This window comes from Phragmites australis, chromosome 17 (genome assembly GCF_958298935.1).
Source record: "Phragmites australis chromosome 17, lpPhrAust1.1, whole genome shotgun sequence".
NCBI lineage: Eukaryota > Viridiplantae > Streptophyta > Magnoliopsida > Poales > Poaceae > Phragmites > Phragmites australis.
The window spans coordinates 3,052,151-3,058,219 of NC_084937.1; positions in this window are offsets into that span (position 1 = coordinate 3,052,151).

Here is a 6,069-nt window from a genome sequence, read left to right on the forward strand (position 1 = left end):
GCAGGAAAAATGGATCTATTAGGCTATATTTGTGATTTTAATAATTAACAATAACATAATCAATAGGACTAGCATATTTGCTAAGAATATATGTTAGTAGGTCTCATAGATATAATACATAAAGAAGTCACTATAGTCAGAACAAAGTTTGGTTGAATTGGAGAAGTCCCAGGAGTTTTATTCTCACCGGATGGTCCGGTATTAAATGGGCAGATGTATCGGAGTAATTCCAGTAGAGACAGTTTCAAAAGTTAAAGTTGAAGATCAACTGACCGGATGATCCTGTGTTCAACAAGCAATACACACTGGAGCATTTTGTTCAGGGAAAAAGATTTTGAATGCATCAGATAGACCGGTGATGAAGTAAGAGTACAGCAGACAAATATACCAGATAATGAACAGTACAAAGAGGCAGGCGAAGCTCAAACCATCAGATGGTCTGGTGATAAATTCATGTGTACACCGGAGCATATTTTACAGAGAAGGTTGCATTTGGCTCTGATAGCTGAGGATTGCTCACCGGATAGTCCAGTGATGAATTGATAAGCACCGGAGAAGGCACCAGAGCAATTTACACAAAGAAGTTGTTGGCTCGAATGGCTAAGGTATACTCACCGAAGTGTCCAGTGATGATGTTACAGTATACACCGGAGTGTCCGGTGTTCACAATAGTGTGAGAGTGTACTCATCGGATGATCTAGTATTAGTACTACTATTCTCACCAAATCATCCGGTGTTAACAGCTGTAAGGATCGGTGACGTCCTAAGAGGGGGATGAATTAGGACATCTAAAACTTTTTTTAGCTCCAAAAACAATACAAGATAAACCTATATCAATTTCTATCTAAATGTGCTCTAGGTTTATCTAGTGTGTCTACTCTACCGACCAAAGCTCTTGCAACCTATCTAAGAAGGTAAATTGCAAGTAAGTAAATGCGGAGACATAAATAAGGTAGAGAGAGCAAACTCGGCACAAGGATTTTTCCCGTGGTATCGATGGCATGAATGCCACCCCTAGTCCACGTTGGAGCTCCACAAAGGATATGCTCCCGGTCGGCACCCGGTCACGGCCTTTGAGGCACCGAGTCACAAAGACAAGGCCTCCCCTGGATGAGCCACCAAGCCACCAAGGCAAGGTCTCACCACTAGCCTCTCTTCCGGTTCCTTGCCGCCGTGATCACTTCGGAGCTTGAGCCACAAAGGCAAGGGTCTCCGCGTCCCCGCACAATCGCCTTGCCGCCGCTCCACACCAAGTCGGAGGGTCAACAAGCTTGCCGGGGAGTCACCAAGACTCCAAGGTGCCGGCGTACCAAGAGGTACACTGTTGGATCACTCCTTGATCCACTCTCTAGGCAGCAATCACCTAGCAACTCACTCTCTAGGGCTATAAGCACTAATCACTCACTAATCTTGTGCTTGATCGCCTTGGATGATCACTTTAAGCGCTTTGGTGGCTTGGATGTCTTCTCAGGTGTTTGTCAACTTCTCTAGACTCAGGCCCACTTAAATGACTGAGTGGAGGGGTATTTATAGCCTCAAACTTGCGCACTAGCCGTTAACCCAACGACCCTAAAAAGTTGTTAACACCGGATGATCCGGTGAGAACAGTAGTACTAACACTGGATCATCAGGTGAGTACACTCTCACAAACTAGCCGTTGGAACCCCCACTCAAGTTTCTGTAATCACCGAATAATCCGCTGTCTATTTCCTTAAGATCACCGGATAATCCGGTGGGTTCAAACCCAGAGCCAGCTGCCACTAGCCGTTGCACGGCAACATTTGTCCGGTGATAAACTCCAGTGAATACGCAGTCATCACCGGATAATCCGGTGAGTACAACTCACCCGACCCTTTGAATTTCAGAACCTTCTGCAAGAAATACTCCGGTGATATTTTTGCTCTCATCGGATAATCTGGTGAACGTAATTTTCCACTGTGGCCCGAAGCAATGCTCTCTGCAAGAAATAGTCCGGTGTTCATATTATGCAGTCACCGGATAATCCGGTGAGTACAAAATTGTTTTTCTCCGAAAATTTTCTCTGCTGGAAAAGCTCCGGTGGTCACCGGGCTTCCATCACCGGATGTTCCGGTGTAACACTTCTGAAATTTTTCATATAATTCGGATGCCTCAATTAGTGTTTATCCAGTGAGTATTAGACATCCATCAGAGGATAATCCGGTGAGTGATATATATTATTATTTTTTTTTTGAACAAGTCTAATTCATTCCTCTCTTTGTTCCGGCTTCGGCGACTTCTCTTTTGTTGCATCCATGAGACCTACTAAAGCATATACTTGACAAACATGTTAGTCCCAAATGACTATGTTGTCATTAATCACCAAAATCACAATCATAACCTAATAGGGCTATTTTCGCTACAACAGCTTTTCAAAGACGTTGGGTTAACGCTTAGTGCGTGAGTTTGAGATTATAAATACCCCTTCACTCAGTCATTTGAAGGTGTGAGGCGTGCTGCTGGAGTCTAAAAAAGTTCATATACATACCAGCCACCAAAGTGCTTAAAGTGATCATTTAAGGTAATTAAGTATAATATTAGAGAGTGATTAGTGCTTATAGGTGTAGAGAGTGTGTTGCTAGGTAATTACTACCTAAAGAGTGGATTAAGGAGTGATCCAAGCTTATACCTCTGGTACGCCGGTGTCTTGTAATCTTGATGACTCACCGGTAACTTGAACCGGAATTGTTCAACCTTGTTGACCCTTCGATAGAAATTGATATAAGTTTATCTTATATTATTTTTAAAACCAAAATAGTTCTAAATATCTTAATTTACTTTCTCTTAGGACTTTAATGATTCCTAAAGGGTACATAGGTTATGAGGTTTAGACCTACTAGCTACCTACTTGTCTTTGACCATAGATCATCTGGTAGTCACTCTCTTTGGCATTGGCGGCTCCGACAGACGTGCTAGTGCAACTGGAATTCTCCGGTTAAAAAAAAACAAGGGGGATTTCCCGATAATTTATATTTAGCAGAAACAGGAGAGGAGACCCCTATTAATAGAAATAATAAGAGTTTATGGCTTGTACAGTAAATTAATTAGCTTTTCATGCTTTTATTTGGAAAAAAAATTACCCCAGCAGTTCTTATTTTATTTGTCGAAATTATGCTACTGGTCAATCATGACCACGTTGATGCATCACGCTGCGCTAAATATGATGGCTTGGGTTTTCAATTTCTATTTTCTTAATATGATACTCCCTTTGTTCATCTTTGGTTACTCGAACAATTAAACTCCGTGTGACATCCCCACCAGATTTGAATTACACCCATAGTGGCCCATTTGAGGTTGAGAGTTTAGTCTTACATTGCTAGGATAGAGTGAGCTACACCAACATAAAGCCATTAGAGTAAATACCACCAATCTCGAGTTAAACCTTCTAACAAAATAAGGATGAAAGTATAAGCGGGTGCTACGTATATATGGGTCTATCCCACTGCTAGACTGAACTATAAACGAATTTTAGTCGAATGCTCCTACATTCTTTTTTTTTTCAATTCTCGCCATTTGGGCTGAACTACTTTACATCCAGTTTCTATCAAAGAACCACTTAATGTGACTAGTTTACCCTTCATCAGTTGGTTGTCAAGGTTCAGTAGCAACAGGAAGGCCAAGGGCCTAAACGACAATAGCAGACCTCCCACAGTACCAGTAGCCTGCGCACTACGACGGAGTGGATGCTTCTGAGAGGACACCCAGCCAATGTTGCGCCCTCATCGGAGCACCCCAACATGCGGCGCTTCCGTTTTGCCTATCGCCTAGGGATGGTGATTCTACCCATGAGTAGTGCGTCCCACCGGTGTGGGTGTGGATTTCAATTTTTGCCCAGACATAGCGGGTCGGGTACCCGCAAAGTAGTGGATCAGGCACGGGTTTTATAATCTATCTGCGGGTATACACATTAAGTACTATTGGTCCAAAACTCCCTAGCCCAGCCCACAGGTCTAACCCTAGATTTACTTTCCTGTAGCCTAGCCTATAAGGATCCCTACTCTTCCTGTTCTCCCAGCCTCTCATTCTCTCCTCCCGCACCGTCGTTAGCCCATGACCATGCAGACCGAGGCCATCGTCTCCACCACCGAGGAGGTTGTGGTCCTCGTCACCATCTCTGCCACTGACCGACCACTTCCCCGAGCGCCCCTGACTGGCCTTCGTCCACGTGCGCAGCCCCTGGCCATCGATGTACCAGAGCACCGCTTCCAGCCCGCCGTCCCCAAGTGCCGCACCTGGCCGCTGCGGTACCTGAGCCCTACCTCCAGGCCACCGTCATGGAGCGCCGCCCTTGGCCCCCATCACCGAGCGCTGCCCTCAGTCGTGCCCGCTCCACGCCTACTGCCATCCACCCGGTCAGAACCATCGCCCGAGCTCTTCACTCTGGCTCGGCCGAATCCTCCCGCACGCCACCAGCTTCCTTCCGCACTCCCCCGTCGTAGTCCTCTCGCCCTTCGCAGGCTCCGCCCACCGTCGGCCTCTCGCACGCACGCTGCTGGCTTCGTGCGCTAGATCCGTGTCGTCGTTGTCGGCTGCCATCTTCCCTAAGCACCGCCCCCATCCCTAAGCTTCGCTCTAGCCAACCCTATCCCCGAGCATTGTCCCCAGCCACTGCCATACCCGAGTGCCATCCCCGGCTCCCTTCTCACCAGCCGCCGACCCTCGTCCCCACAGGCAACCCGTGGGTCTTGGGTGCCCGACGGGCATAGGAATGGGCACAAAGTTGTGTCCGTCACCCTTCGCATGCATGGGTTGGGTAACCCGAATCGGGTCGCGGGTCAAGCACGATTCTGCTTCGCCCGCACCCAACCTGACCTGTTGCCACCCCTATTACGGCCCTGACAGCCTCTCTGTGGTGCTCATGACCCGTAGAGATGCTTCTCCAATGTCATTAAAAGAAATGGCAGACTCTGTTTCAATAAAGTGAAACTAAGTTTAAATATCGGTCCTACATAGAGGTGCGAAGACTAACACCGAGTTGCAGTGATATCTATCCTACAAAATCCCTCCATTCGTGGTTGTAATATGAGGAAAATTGATTGTATTGATCAAAATATTATAAATGCAGAAATAAAAATAACACTTAATGGAAAGAACAATAAAAGAAACAATTACGGAACTAAACTTAGGTTTTAGCAATATAATAAAAGTAGGGCAAGGGACACGGCATTGCAATGTAGCTAGAGTTTCGCGCAATTGGGATTTGACCTACAAGAATAAATGCAGAAATTAAATACTATCGTAGTGGATACAAATGTAGTGCTTGGGCGACACGCCCTTGTATTCTCTGTCCTCCGGTCATCCTAATTTGACAAGCAATTCTTTTGTGGCGTCTATGAATCCTCACCTCACACTTCTATTAAGGGATTGCTCCAGTGGCAACATATTAATAGTGGTCCTTCATGGTATGGTGATCTCTTTCTATCACTGAGTCCCGATCTCAATTCTGTCCCCATCACAGTCATCGTCTTCACCTTTGTGCCCAGTCTTATGGGATTTGTGGCCAATCAAACATGTAAATAGAGGGAGGCGAACAAAAAGTATTGCATATATATGAACTATGTTAAGATTACGTCTTGATCTACACTAATGGTGTGGTACATAGCGCCTAGGTGCCTCCATTCCCGATCGTACAACTCACACATCATGGGAATGATAAATCAAGACATAAATATGAGGAATGAGGAAGAACATCGTTGTATTGATAAAATGAGTAGTACAATGTTTAATATAAACTTGATTCCTTCCGTCAATACAATGATGTATTACATGGAGGGACGATCTATTGGTGATCTATTACAAGGGTTCTAATAGTGGGAATGGAAAGAGATGGTGTGGAAACGATGGCCATGGCTTAGAACCCTAGAAACGAAGGTGGTGTGGTGGCCGAAATAGAGTCTCTGGTGCGTGATGTGTTGACCCTCCCCCCCCCCCCCCATGCATGAATTCGCCCTGGATCCGTTCACAAAAGTTGTTCTATTTGATGCGCTGATCCTGTCAGACATCAGTACAGACACCATAAGCGACCATATCGTACCCCTTTAAACTTGCTGG